Below are 14,749 nucleotides of genomic sequence, written 5' to 3'. Positions count from 1 at the left end.
GGAGTGGTCCCTGGCCCTGCAGGGCCTGGAGCATCCTGATGGCTCAGACCTGAGGGCCTTGGAGATGGTCTGTCTCCCACCTCATGGCTCAGCTCTCTGAGGGCAGGGCTTCCCATCAGTTCTTCTCAGAGTGGGGCCATGAGTGTCCCTCGGAGTCAGGAGGCCACCTAAGAGAGACCCAAGGGAATAGGAAAGCAGCCAAGTGGTAGGCCTTGGCAGCTGGCACTCTTGCACCCCCAGGTGGAAGGGAAGGTACTCACACAGTAGATACAGCAACAGCGACATCCCAGGTGGCTTCCTGGAGGAGAAAGTCATGGAGCAGAGCCTTGAAGGATAAGGCAGGTTTATCTGAATGGAAAGGAAGGAACAGGAGCATATGAGCAAAAGGACAGGGCAGGAATACACAGGGTATACAGGTGCATCAGGGAACCCAGAGCAGGAAGTTACTCAACAAATACACCAAGTGGAGGTTCTCTATAGAAGAGAGTGTGTGTGTGTGTGTGTGTGTGTGTGTGTGTGTGTGTGTAAAATACATAACCAACAAGGACTTACTGTAAGCACAGAGAACTGTACTCAATATCTTGTAATAACCTATAATGGAGAAGAATCTGAAAAAGAATATATATAACTGAATCCCTTTGCTGTACACCTGAAACTAACACGACATTGTAAATCAACTATACTTCAATGAAATTAAAAAATAATAATACAATTAAATTAAGTTTTTTAAAATAGAAGAAAAGAAAAGTGTTACGAAGTGCCAATACAGCTATCAGCACAAACTGACAGCGCTATTGCCCTTAGATGTTTATCACCTGCTCTAACATGCATGGCTTCCTTCAATGGTCCCAAAGATCCTCTTAGCCACCCCTGATCAATGGCTTCGCATATTCAACTCATCAGTCATTCCACACCCTTCCCTTATTCTTTTTTTTTTTTTTTTTTTCGGTACGCGGGCCTCCCACTACCGTGGCCTCTCCCGTTGCGGAGCACAGGCTCCGGACGCGCAGGCCCAGCGGCCATGGCTCACGGGCCCAGCCGCTCCGCGGCACGTGGGATCTTCCCGGACCGGGGCACTAACCCGTGTCCCCTGCATCGGCAGGCAGACTCCCAACCACTGCGCCACCAGGGAAGCCCCCTTCCCTTATTCTTTAAGTTCCTACCATCTCCTCATGCCCTTTGCTCTCAGCACATGACCTGTGTGTCCTGCTTCACACAGAAATGGAGACTTTCTAGGAAGCTTCCTTCGTAGCCTCGCAAGCCGAGTTAGACATTCACTGCTGGCTGCCATGAAAAACATAGACGCCTGTTTATGTGGCTGCCTTTCCTGCTAGACTGGGCATTCCTTGAGGGCCTGTCTTCTTTATCCCCCATCTCCTGGGCCTAGCCCATAATCTGGACAAGAGTAAGTGCCTAGGAAATGTTTGCTGAACGAATGAGTGACTCATACTTGTCAGGTGGGCATTATTTTTTCCATTTAGTTAAGGGAAATTGGGTCCGAGAAATTAATTGAACTGTCCAAGTTTCCCCTTCCAGTGAAAGGCAGAACCCACAAGTCCTGATCCCAGGGTTGGCACTCTTCAGACCCTAAGACTGTCAAGAGAGAAGCCAACAAATGCCCCCAAAATGGGTCAGCCTTCCCACCTGGCCAAGAGGCTGCCATGTGTACCACCGCCCAAGGAGGCCCAGACAGCAGAGGTGGAGCCCCTGTGAAGGCAGTTGCTGTAGAGTTGACGCGCCTGCTCGTTTCTGATCCATATGTGTGCTTCCCTGCCAGTCATCCGCAGACGGCACTGGATGAGCGGTCGGCTTCTGGAGAAGCTGCGTGGGTGGAGCGTGGCCAACATATGGCTCCTGTGCCTTCCTGTTTATGCATGTTGATGTTTCCCCACACCGTGTGCTGAGTCCGTATCTTCTGTTTGTTTTGAAGTTAGTACAATTAGTGAACTGGGCTTGACTTCTCTCTCTGTGCCAGCTCTTGGCTCACTTCTAGCTGAATGGTTCCATTAGAGGCTTTTCCTGGGATGTGTATCAATGCTGTGATACCATTTGCCCTTCCAGGAATGTGCCGACCAACTGCCACGTACCACCCAGAGCGGGGGATGCCAAGTCAACAGCAGCAGAGAGGACAAGGTGTCATGCTTTCCCTCACTTCGACCTCTCTCTACAATCACAGTTGCCAGGACACAGAGTCCCCAAAAGGATGTTTTTAGGGGTCTTTCAGCACACACAGGTGGCCGTGCTTCATGTGACTCTGCCACTCTTGTTTAAAACCCCTCAAAGAGCCCTCTGTCCTGCAGGGTCCTTCAGAAGCACCCTTCATCCAGATCCATTGCCTTCCAGCCCTGCCCTACACTTACCTCCACACCCAGCTCTCCCGTGATCCTGAAGCACTGGCTATTGCAGTACTGCCCACTGGTGCTCTTGCTGCTTCCCATACCTGGGATGCCTTTCCTGCTCTGCCCCATATGGGATCGTCTGTGATACCACATATTGAGAACTGTTGTTATATTCCTGCCAAGTATGGTTTATTGTACCCATTCTACAGATGAAGAAACTGAGGTACAGAAACATTGAGTAACTTGTCCACGGTCACTCAGCTAGCAAGTAACAGAACTAGGATTTTGACCTGAGACCTCTTTCACCACAAACTCTATGATTTTAAAAACTTAATGCTTCTATACCACACTCTCATCTCTCAGGATTCAGTTCCCCTCCTCTCCGAGGTCCTGACTCCCGTTTACCCTGCCAGAAGATTCTCTGTCTCCCTCCCCACCACCTCCCCAGGCAGACATCGAGCTGAGCGCCTGAAATGCGGCACCAGCCCTTGGTCTCTGTCGCCCCACTGGACCAGGAGCTCTGCAGGTAGGGAAGAGCTCGCAGTTTGCCAGAGTCCCTGTCACTTGTAAGATGCACAGACACACCTGTAGGTGATCACTGTACTGTTTCATTTTTTATTTTTTAAGTTTAATTTTTTGGTTTAATTTTTATACAATGTTTAAAGGTTACTTCCCCTTTACAATTATTACAAAATATTGGCTCTATTCCCCGTGTTGGGCAGTACCTCTCTGAGCTCATCTTAATAGTTTGTGCCTCCCACCCCCTCCCACTACATTGTTTAAAAATGAACTAACTAGTGGGTGACAAAGCCTATAAGTGCAAAGGGCAGCAAGAACTAAAACATGTTCTCCCCAGAGTGACACATCCCTTTCTCCTCATTCCAATACCTGACATGCTTTTGGAGTTTCCAGACTTTCTACTCAGAAGACTACCTGCTTCCTCTTGAACAGTGTTCCTGTGCTACAGCCCTGCTCACCTCGTGTGGCGTGTGTGTCTCTGGTGGAGGCTGGCAGATGGCTGCCCTGGGCACGTGGCTGGCCTGTGTCTCCCACCCTCTCTTGCAGAGACGCGTGGCCATGTGACTGACACGTGCCATGATGTGGACCCTTCCTAGGCTGCAAACACTCATGTAAATTCTGACCCTTGTGGAGTGACTTTTACAGAAAATAGGGTGGAGTTCCCTGCCTCGCTCATCAGTGCCGGTCTGCACAAGCTCTGCCCTCGTGGAAGGAGGTCCGTAACCCTCCTCTGTCTCGGCCCTCATGCAGCTCCTTCACCGGCAATCCAAATGCCCTGTACTTCCTCCACCTCCACATGGGGACATGGATCGGCACCCACACTGAAGGGGATGGAGGACACTTGCAAGTCCCCACCGGATATGCTGTGACGCTGCAGCTTCCCCTTGACCCACCCTGAGATGCTGTGGGGCACTCACCCATCTGAGCCTCCCTGTGGCCGCACCCAGGCCCATCTGGGGGGCAAAGGGTGACAGCACATCACGGGACTCCTCCGAGCAATGCAAGCTGGTCGCCACGCTGAGCAGGGCAGCGGTGGGAAGAGGAGGCCAGGCAGGGCCTGGGACACTAGCAGGAAAGGAGCGGGCAGCTGAAGGCCTGTCCCAGTGACGCAAGGAGGCAGCAGGAGGTGGGACCATGTATGAGCTGAGGGTCAGCCTTGGGTCCAAGCTCCATGGTCCCCTGTACCCATGTGTTTCACTTACAGAACACAAGTTCAAAGGTCGATTATTATGAATTTCAAGACAGCAACCACAGAGCATTAAACCCCAAGTGTGGGACCCTTCTAAATGCAGGGCCCTGTGTGACTGCAGTGGCTGTGCACCCATGAAGCAGGCTCTGGGCTAGATGGAGGGTCAGTAACCATGGGGTCTCTAGACAGTCCAGAAAAGAAGAGCAGGGGGGAAACGGGTTATCAGAATGAACACCAGGAGGAGGTGAAACCTGGCCTCACTCTGAAGCCTGGGGAGACGTGAACAGGCAGAGGTGAAGAGAGAGGCTATCACAGCCCATCCCATGCTGGATACAGGAGAGGAAGACCCCGGCCTTTGTTCTGTACCCATGGTTCTCAAAGTGTGGTCCCCAGCCATGCAGTATCAGCATCACCTGGGAACTTGTTAGACATGGACACTCTCAGGTCTCACCACAGGTTCAGGGAATCAGAAACTCGAGGGTGGGACCCAGCCATCTGCCTTACAATGAGCCCTCAAGGTGATGGCAGAAGCTCTGGTCTCGCTAGCAGTGTGTGTAGACCATGAACCCTCACAGCAATCCCAGAGAACAGGAAACCCACAACAGAAGCAGCGAGCCCCATCTCTGCAGCTTGCCTAGCTGTGTGACCTTGGGTGACCCAGTTAACCTCTCTGTACCTCCACTCCCGTCTGTAAGATGGTAAGGATCCCACCTCACAGGGCTGTCCTGTTGATGGAATGACTTGAGACATGTAAGAGTACCTAGCACATAATAACTGCTTGTTAAATAAACTAATGATGGGAGTTCATATTGATCAAACACGTATTATATACCTGGCACTGGGCTCTGCTTATGGTGATGGTTTCATTTGATTCTTACACAGGTTGTTGCTTTTCTTCTCATCCTCTTTTGCAATAAAGGAGGCTTGGGGAGTGAGTCCCCGAGGCCAACAGAAACTGCATTCTGGGTCTACTGCTTACTGGCCACACGGTATCGAGCCTCCCTTTGGTCCTCTCTGAAGAGGAAATGAAAGCATCTGCCTAATTTCGTTGTAATGAGGACAAAATAAAGCTCTGAAATGAACCTGGCACCTAGGAGTCCCTTATCACGTGCTGGCTCTTTCACAGTCACGTGTATTCTGTGACATTCTGCGGGTCCTGCTCACCCCCAGCTGCGATGTTCTTTGCCGGATGAGGTTTCTCTACCATTTCTCCCTGGCTCTTCATTGCCACATCTCTCTTGAAGCCCCGCTAATAAGAGAAAAAACTGCCTCCCATCATTTGCAAACCTTGCCATGTGAAGCAGCTGGGGATGGCAGCCTGGGCTTTCCCTTTGTCTTGGCCATTTCTCCTGTTTTTCTCTTCGAAGAACGTATATAAATATTCAGAGAACACTGGCATTTAGATGCCCTACCACTTAGGAATCTACTTAAAATTAAGCCTGCTGAATAAAAGTCCATTATGAGTTGTCCTAAACCCCTATAAAATACCATGGCCAACACCCCGGAGGGCGGGTTCTTTGCAACTTCATAAACAGGGTGAGTTGTGGGTGTCTCAGCTGCACTTGGCTCTACCTCGGTTCCTTCTCGTAAATGCGGATCGGACCCTTGAAACGCTGTGTGTGTGAGCCTGGCAGAAGGCACCAAGCCCAGCCTAGGACTGAGGATCCATTAAAGAATTATGTCCTGGTGCACGGGTAATCTCCGAACGGAGGTGAAGAACAAACTGAGAGAGGGTTTAGGAAAACCAGCACATAAATCTCAAGGTCTGAAATGTCCTTCCTCCTTTTACACCTGCATATCTGCTTGTCTGGACGATCTGGAAGCTTCCTCACACTCCCCCTGCAGGGGCCTCCTGTGGATGTGATGGGCTGAGGCACCTTACCCCAATGCCTATGACGGGGCCTTTGGACTATCTCCAATGAAGACTCTCCCACTCCTTTCTCAGATAAAATAAACTTACAGTTCAAAGGAAGAACTACACACATACACACACACACACACACACACACATTGTACCAATGTCTTTTTCTTGGTTTTTATATTATACTACTATGACATAAAATGTAGCTATTGGGAGAAATTGAGCTAAGGGGACACAGGACCTCTCTGGACTGCTTTCCTGTCAATCTGTGATTACTTTTTTTTTATTTTTTTTTGCGGTATGCGGGCCTCTCACTGTTGTGGCCTCTCCCGCTGTAGAGCACAGGCTCTGGATGCGCAGGCTCAGCGGCCATGGCTCACGGGCCCAGCCACTCCGCGGCATGTGGGATCTTCCCGGACCAGGGCACGAACCCGTGTCCCCTGCATCGGCAGGCGGATTCTCAACCACTGTGCCACCAGGGAAGCCCCTGTGATTACTTTTTTTAAGTTAAAAAAAAATTCAAAGGGAGACACTAGGTTTTGAGGAGTGCATTCTAAGCTGCTTGGTGAAAGGCACGTGATGTGAAGGGGCTGTCACCACTTGCCCTAGGGAACAGTTTCCTGAAAGGGTTTGAGTGATCTAGGTTTTTTTGTAAACGGATCCTTTTGATTTAAACTCCAGGAAGGAAATTTGATTCACTAGACATTTTCAAAAATATCTACTAAGTATCCTGCCCTATGCTAGACTGTTGAGTTTGAAATGCATTAATTATAATTATAGTAAACAGCAATATTACATTATAGAGAGTACTATGTTTTATACTATACTAAGACCAATAAATCTTCACACAGGCTAGTCCCTTAGTCAGCACATAAAATTTTCATTGATTGGTTGTCTGATTCAATGCTGTTTTTCCTGTATAAGTCTTGACTAATTTCAATTCAATAAACGATTCCACAAATGCCTATTGAGCACCTATTATGTAAAGTCTGGGACTCAACAAATACCAATTAAACCAATTATGTGCTCAGTGCAGTGGGATTCAAGTAGGTGATGCTAATCCTGGCCAAACTGTACTAATCTTAGCAATGGCAATCACAGGGCACTCTGCATGTTGTTTGTTGCAACCACTCTGTGTGGTAGGTAGTATCATTATCAGCATCATCATCATTGTCCCCATTTCATAAATAAAGTAGAGAAGTGAAATAACTCACCCGAGTTCACACAGCTAGCAAGTAGTAGAGTTGGAATTCAAACCTATAGTATGATTGGAGAGTCTAAGATTTTGACCTTACACTGCACTGCTTCTTTCTAAGAGACAGAACCAAAAAGTGTACAAAGGGCTATGGGATCACCTAGGCCGGAGTGATTCACTCTAGGATAAAGGATGAAAGAGCTCCCAGAGGAGATGGCATCAGAGCTGAGTTCTGAAGAGTAAAAGTTCGGTCAGCAGAGCTGGAGGTCAGAGAAAGTGAATCACCTGACTGAGCAGTCACTCTGGTATCCTCCTTAGCTCTGTGCACCAAGCCTTGTTTCCCTTATCACTGCCTGGTGATGCCTGTATTTCAAAGCCCTAGGCACTCAAGTCCTGTGGGACCAGATATGTCCACCATCCATGCAACCTGTCCCTTGCTTTGTGAGCTCTCCAGGAGAACTTGCTCTCACCATCTGAAAGTGCGGGTTTGTCTCCTGGAGCTAGCTTAGTTGTCTGTCCTGGTTTTCTGGGTTGCAATGGCTTTTTGGTACCCAAACGTGGCAAGGATATCTTTAAGTGCTCAGATAAGAATTTTTTACTGTGGAAAAAAACAACACATAACATGAAATCTACCTTCTTAATCAATTTTTAAGTGTACAATACAGTATTGGTCACTATAGGCACATTGTACAGCAGATCTTTAGAAATTTTTCATCTACCATGACTGGAATTTAGGCATGAATTTGAAGACAGGGACTTGAAACCCAAGCAGTGGTTTGGGCACTGTCCAAGGTCCTGAAATACTAATACCAGAGCAGTAATGTCTCTGTGAGTCATCAGAAAATGCTAGACCAGACAAAGACCCTTAGCCACTATTTTATTCAACTATCTTATCAGTGCTGAAGATGAGATAGAAATCAAAGAGATAAAGGCAGAAAGTGAAAGATTTTCCTTAAATAAAATAAGCTAGAAAAAAACATACACGAGACTGCTTTGGAAATTGCAGAGTTCAAAAGGCAGGTCGTTTTTCCTAAGAGGACATTGTGGCCCCAGTCTAATGCACACTGGATGGGGAGTTCATTGAACTCTAGTCCAAATCCCAGTTCTGCTCCTCAGTTAGTAATACCTTCCATTCCAACCTCACAACGATCAAAAATAAAAATGAGATACTGCAGGAGAAAGCGCTTTGGTATCACAGAAGCATTAAGACATAAGATATTGCTATTACTAGTAAAGTAATAAATAGTGAAGCAAGCATTGCCATGTTGGACAGATTTACTCCTGCCAAATAAAAATCTCTTAAGGTTCTGATTCTCTCACAAATGCTATAGAGTAAAGCTCTAAGTCCTCTTTTTATGGAATCAGCCAAGCCTGTTAATAAAAAGAAGGCAGCTCCCTTTGGAAGAACACCCATCCCTGATGTATCTCAAGTGATAAGGCAGGACATTTGACAATGACCTAATGACAGGACAGGAAATTCACCTTCTCTGGGACAGATAATGAGGGGTCAGAACAAGCAGAAAGGTTGTAGTTCTGAGCCTGTTAATCTGAACAACAGGGCCCAGAGGTGAAGCTGGGCAGGAGATTATGCTACCCAACCCCAAGCTAAAAACACAGTCACATCACATCCAAAAGAGTCAAAACATGTTTATTCATTCCACAAACACTGTGGACTCCCTGCATTCCGTGGTCTCTGCCATCCAGTAACTTGCTGGAAAGGGTGGCGGAAGTAATGTTATGAAGTATATGGAGCTTTCAACTAAGGACTTTAAATATCATCCTTAAAATTTGCCTGAAAAAGTTAAATGGAAGAATAGAAAGATCAGTCTTGGTTTAGAAAGATAGTGGGGCTCCCATGGAGACAGAAAGAGCAATTAAGCGCAGGTATCTCAGCAAAAGGGAATGAATTCTAAACTAATAGGGAAAAGAGATGGAGAGGAAGGTGCAGTTTCCAGAAGTAATTTGATGGGAGACTCTTGTCTGATAGGCTTAGGGAAGGGAGGGGAATTCTAGAATGTTATCTAAATTCCTGGATTGGCATCTTGAGCTGACATTGGGTGCCATTTATAAGACTATTGAATACAAAAGGAGAAGGAACAAGTTTGGGGAGGTGGGATGGTGAGGATGATGAATTCTATTGGGCATATGGTAAATTTGGAGGCCCTGGGGGCAGGAGCAGTCCTTGGTGGACATAGGTTTGGGATGGAGGCAGAGTTCTTGGCTGGACTGAGAGTTGTTAGCAAGTGGATGGTAGTTAAAATCAAGGAGTGGGAGCTTGGCCGGGCAGCAGGTTGACAGTAAAGATGGCACAGATCCAAGGCCAGAAACTTGGGGAAGCCAGCCTACAATAAAGCAGAGAGGGTCTCATGGGAGACCAAGAAGGACCAACCAAAGAAGTAGGAGGAAACCCAAGACAGAGCGATGTCAGGTGATGTGCCAGAATCCCCAGAAGTAGGATTTCAATCAAATTTGCCCAGAATGAGCAACACCAGCTCTTCAAGTTCTAAACTTCCAAAAGAAGTATATAGTGGAATGTTCCCTGAGTACCAGCCTTTTCTGAAAAGTCTGCTGAGGAACCAGAGAATCAAAAGACACAACTCCTGCCCTCAAAGTACCTCAATCTAGGGTATGGACCCTGAGAGATGTGAGGAGTCAGAGAAGGTTCAGGGAACATGGCAGTACTTAGGAAGGCTTTGTGGACAGGGGACTTGACACTAGCAAGGTGGAAAAGTGTTGGAACGTAGACTGGGGAACCACAAAACAGAAACAAAGAACAGAATGGAAAGGAACAAGGTCCCTGTGGAATGCACCTTGCCTGGAATTCACACTGTGTTATTACCTGTACTCTGCCTTGCAGCCAAATTAAATGACATGAATTCCTCTAAAACTCTAAGCTCTATCTGCTTGCAGGTCTTTGCATGTGCTGTGTCTGCTACCTGGGCTGCCTTACAGTCCTTCTACAAATGCACATGCTGCTCCAGACTGATCAACAGACTGTGAACTCCCTGAGGGCAGAAACTGTATCTGATCTATATATCCCTAGCTCAAACTTAATGCTATTAAATTCACACTATCACATTTGTTAAACTAAATAACTGAATGCTAAAAGCAGCATGAGTAGGCTGGAAGAGGCAGGGAAGATGCTCTGAGAAGCAGTGTGGTTTTTAACTGATTCACCAGGTGTTCGAGTTTATAAATTTGCTTTACATTATTCCAGTGTGAGACCAACTGGCAGATCAATAGATTTTATAGTGGCAGTGTGAGGCTTAAATTAGGTTTGGGGAGAAGCAAACATCATCTCCAGACTGAGAAGTTTTTTGGGTTTTTTTTTTTTTTAGCCTATCAACATTTTAACCACAAAAAGCATTTTAATCCAAAGTAGGCTGGGTAATCACTTCTGAAATATTGCAACATACCAGTAACAGATCCCTGGGAGCCTGGGAGCTCAGCTTTATGGAAAGATAAAAGTTTCTCTCTTCGACTTTTTAATATTCAGAGAGTTCTTGGCTTGGGAGAATTGCAGTTGACCAGTTACCACTTCGTACTGTGCTGGACTGAGCCCGTCCAGCTATCCAGCCCCATTCCAAGAGTGCTGATAGGGAATGACTTCCTGGAGGCACCAGGCTCAGCACGATTTCTCCAGTTTCATATTTGCTAAAGCCGAATTTGCTCATTAAACATTTTATTGTATTAAAAAAAAAATCCTCCTAGCTGGAATCACTCCTCTATCCCCCTCTCATCCCACCTCACTACAGTGAATGCAGGCTCTGCTGCCAGACTGCTTGGGTTCAAAACCTGTTTTCTACCCTTTCTAGCTGAAGGATCCTGCAGAAGTCACTTAACTTTCCTGAGACTCAGTTTCCTCACTTATAAAGTGGAGATTATAATTCACCTACCTCATAGGGCAATTTTTCTCAGCTGGGAGCAATTTTACCTCCAGGGGACATTTGAGAGTGTCTGGAGACATTTTTGATTGTCATGATTGGTGGCGAGTGCTATTGGCATCTAGCAGATAGGGGCCAGATGTTGCTAAACATCCTACAGGACATCCCACAGGACAGCTTCCATAACAGAGAATTATCCAGCCCAAACTGTCGACAGCACAGAGATTGAGAAACCCTGCTCACAGGGTTATTATGAAGCACTTGATACATGTCACCCTCTCTCCACCTCACCATCAAAATCCCATCAATTCCTTGGCCTCTAGCTAGCTCCCTTGTTCAAAATCCTCCCCTCATCTGTTCTTCACCCCATAACTGCCACAAAGATCCTGATGAAAACTCACATCTCTTCACACCTGAGACCTTCGTCTATCCCTAATTAATCTTCCTCGGTTCCCACCCCAGAGCAAACAGTGGGCTCCTCACTGCCAGGGTTTGGTATTTTCCTCTATGTGTCTTCAGCATCAATTGCAATGCCTGGCACATGGTGGGTGCCAAGTGAAAGTTTGATGGACCAGCTTGAAATCCACGCCTTGCTGAACTATCAGATCATCCGTTCCAATACTCTCACAGGCACTAACCCCCAAAAGATTGCTCAAAGATAAAATCTCAGCCATCTCTCCCAAAGTCCCAACCTCCACTTGTAACTTAATTTCCCACCACCCTACATGAACTTTTCTTTCAAACCACACTGTCATGTTCATTGTCTACAAAGCACATCTTAGCTAGTCTCATTTCTGTACATTTGCTCAATCCATGTCTCCTACCTTGGTTCCTCCTCCCTTCTTTTCACATAACCAAATTCTCTCCATCCTTCAAACCCAAACCCAAACCTACCTCCTCCCAAAAGCTTTCCTGATGACCCCAATCCATCAGCCACTGTCTCTTTCTCTTTCTCTGCACATGGTCACTTTGGGCAGGATGCTTCTCTTTCTGAGACTCAGTTTCCTCCTCTGTGAAGCAGGCATTGATGGAGACTTTTATGCAGCCCCAAATCCACCAACTTTCTCCAATTGAGTATTAAAACTATGGAGAAATAGGGCAAAGTTTGAGAAATAACTCTGCAGTCTATATCCATAGACATTCTTAATATTATTTGAGTATATCTCCTAGCTTTCTCTTGATTTAAATTGTCTAATCCTTCCTATTAAGGTAAGAAGGAGAGATCATTTTATTTAATTATTTGGGGAAGGGGAGATCAGGAAAAACCAAATAGTTATTAAAATCCCAGTCCCTTGTCTCTCCGTGCTCCTTAGCCCCAGGCTCTCAGAGTGGAAGGTTGACCATATGTTCCAATAAGCTTCACCCTCAGAAGTTTTAGCTTCCATTAATAAATGTAATTGAGAGCAATGAAACATTTGGATCTCACTTTAATAAGTCAACACAACGTAAATGAAGACAGTGGTTGACAGGAGCCTTTTGTCCTGGAAAAGGAGACATCTCTTCCCACTGCAGCCTGCTGTTTGGGGGAGGGGCTCAGGATGGAGGATGAGACTGCTGGGCGTATGTATAGAGAGCCCCCTGCAGATGAGGTTTGAAGGGTCCTGAGAAGCCCCCATCCCCCTTGCACCTCTGCCTTCCATCTGATACAGCTCCTGAAATCCCACTAGTAGGGGCTCAATTCATGCCTACCCCATCTGGCTCCTCCCTCAAGGTTCACCCCTAGCCCTACCTTTGAAACTAATCCTGTTCTTACTCTGGGAGAATTTAAGAAGGCTGAGTGGGGAGTAGAAAAAGTTCCAGGAACTTTTGCATTCTTTGGAGAACCTGATGAATTGGTAATCATTCAATAATTAATTTACAGTCACACACTCATTCAGAAACCCTAGCCTCAAACTGTCACAGCTGAAATGTAATGGATGAAGCTGAAAAAGACGTTCCTGTCCTTGGATCTTCTTATCTAATCTGGGAAGCAACCCCACAAGGGCAAAGCCATCAGAGAGAAGTGAAGGAACAGCCTTGGTGCCTGGTGGCTGACAGCTGCCACAACAACCTATCCAATGTCTGACCAAGGGGAGTGGTTCTTTCACTCACACATTTGGCAAACACAGTGTGCCAAGATGTCCCCTAAATTCTCTGGGGTTAGTCCACTGGTTTTGCATTATGGAGGGCAGATGCGTACACCCTTGATGCAACAATCCCACTTCTAGATATTTATCATACAGATACACTTACACATGTGCAAGGCGGTACATAGGCAGGCATATTTGTGCAACATTGTGGTAGCAAATAATTGGAAACAATCTACATGTCCATCAAAAGAGGATGGTTAAATAGATTATAGTACAGCTGTGAAAAAAACGGCATGATGGATACCTAAATCAAAAGCAATCCAGCATGTTTTGTTAAATTAAGAAAGCAAGATGCACGGCAAAGTGGTGGTGGTGGGGAATATTATTCAGAATATCTGTCTGTGTTTGTAAATGCACAGTCCCCAGAAGAACACACAAGGAGCTAGTAATGGTAATCAGATCTGGGACAAAAACTGGGTGGAAGAGGAGGTAAAAGGATGGCTTACTCTTTTTTGTGTTTCCTATTTGTATCCTTTTGAATGTGTGCCAAATGTGTATTTGCAAAGAATAAGTAACTTTACAGAAGGAAAGAAAAGCAAGGGTTTTGTATGAGGGTGTGAGTCTCAGCCCTTCTACCTACAAGCTGTATACCTGGCGTGGGCTGTCTAACCTCGCTGAGCTTTCGTTTCCTCAGTTTCTAGGCATGGATAATGTTATCTTCCACATCAGATTATCATGAGGACTAGAGGAAACAGTGGTCCATGCTAGAGGCTCAGTAAGTGGTACTCACAGCCACCAGCATCCGGGTCACCGACATCACAGCAAGTGAAGAACACCGAGTGTCAAAAAGGCAAGTGTCAGCCTAAAGGCTGGCTAGTGCCTGCATCAGAAGATGGGCTTCCTCTCTCCTTGGTCACAGGCTGATTCCTAACACTGACTAAGACTGACCCTGACCTTGAACTCACTGTACTCCTAAATCCTGTTCAGGTAACTCCTTAGTTATGGCTCTAGTCATGAGCAGGGCAGGGTGTTGGCCTAAGTGTAGATTGCAGGAGAAACAGAAAAACAGTAGAGAGTCAGGCTAGAGGTGGTGGCCGTGACAATCTTGGTTTAAAAGCTCTCCAGTAAAACTGCCCTCACTGCTGGCAAGAATGTGAATTGGTCCAACACTTTACAAAACCGTTAGGCATATTGACTGAAGATAAACATAAACCCACCCTATAATCAGCAATTCCATTTCTCAATATATACCCAACAGAAGTGATTGCATATGTCCACACAAAGACTTGCACATGAATGTATGTTCATAGCAGCTTTATTTATGTCAAAATAATGATAACCACAGAAATGTCCATCATTAGAAGAATGGGTAAACAAATCACGGTATATTCATGCATTGGAATACCACCCGGAATTAAGAAAGAATAAACTACTTGTACCCAACACAACATGGGCAAATCACACAGACATCAGTCATATTGGGTTTTTAAAAAATCCAGACACAAAAGTAAATATACTGTACGTATTCAGCAACTGGCAAAATTTATCAATAGTGACAGAAATCAAAGTAGTCCTTATCGTGGGAGGGTAGGTACTGAGTGAGAAGGGGCACAAGGGAAACATCTTGGGCGCTCGAACTGTTCAACATCCTGATCTGGATGGTGTCACATGGGCGTCTACATAGGTAACAAAT

The sequence above is a fragment of the Hyperoodon ampullatus genome (genome assembly GCF_949752795.1).
Source record: "Hyperoodon ampullatus genome assembly, chromosome: 5".
Classification (NCBI taxonomy): Eukaryota; Metazoa; Chordata; class Mammalia; order Artiodactyla; family Ziphiidae; genus Hyperoodon; species Hyperoodon ampullatus.
The sequence above is the reverse complement of the archived record's forward strand: the minus strand, read 5'-3'. Positions refer to the sequence as shown.